Source organism: Phytophthora parasitica (genome assembly GCF_000247585.1).
Source record: "Phytophthora parasitica INRA-310 unplaced genomic scaffold supercont2.155, whole genome shotgun sequence".
Classification (NCBI taxonomy): domain Eukaryota; phylum Oomycota; class Peronosporomycetes; order Peronosporales; family Peronosporaceae; genus Phytophthora; species Phytophthora nicotianae.
Genome location: NW_008649141.1, coordinates 4,347 through 4,861, shown reverse-complemented (window position 1 = coordinate 4,861; position 515 = coordinate 4,347).

Below are 515 nucleotides of genomic sequence, written 5' to 3'. Positions count from 1 at the left end.
GGAAAGCTGTCTTTACGTCCATCTGATGGACCTCGAAGTCTAGCAATGCAGCTATGATCAGGAGGAGCCGAAGGACTTCCATCCTGATAACAGGATAAAAGATTTCATTGTAGTCAATGCCATACTGCTGCAGGAAGCCTTTAATAACTAAGCGTGCCTTAAACCTGTCGATTTCACCCGCGCCAGTGTACTTGACAACAAAGACCCACCGGTTTTGAAGAACACGGCGGCCATGGGGAGCTGGAACCAGAATCCACGTCTCATTCGTTATGAGGGACGCAAATTCTGACTCAGCAGCAATACGCCATTGTCTAGCGTAGCAAAACTTCATGGCTGCTTTGTACGACTTAGGCTCAGGTACATACGAATAGCAAGTAGGCTAAGTGTTTGAGTTGTGCGTTCTTTATATTCCTGGATATATTCCGCTGATGTAAGCTTTGTAAGGTTAACTGCTTCCTCGTATCGAGGGCGTTTGGCAGGGAGATTTGGAGGTGTTGAGGGCGTCTCCGTTACAA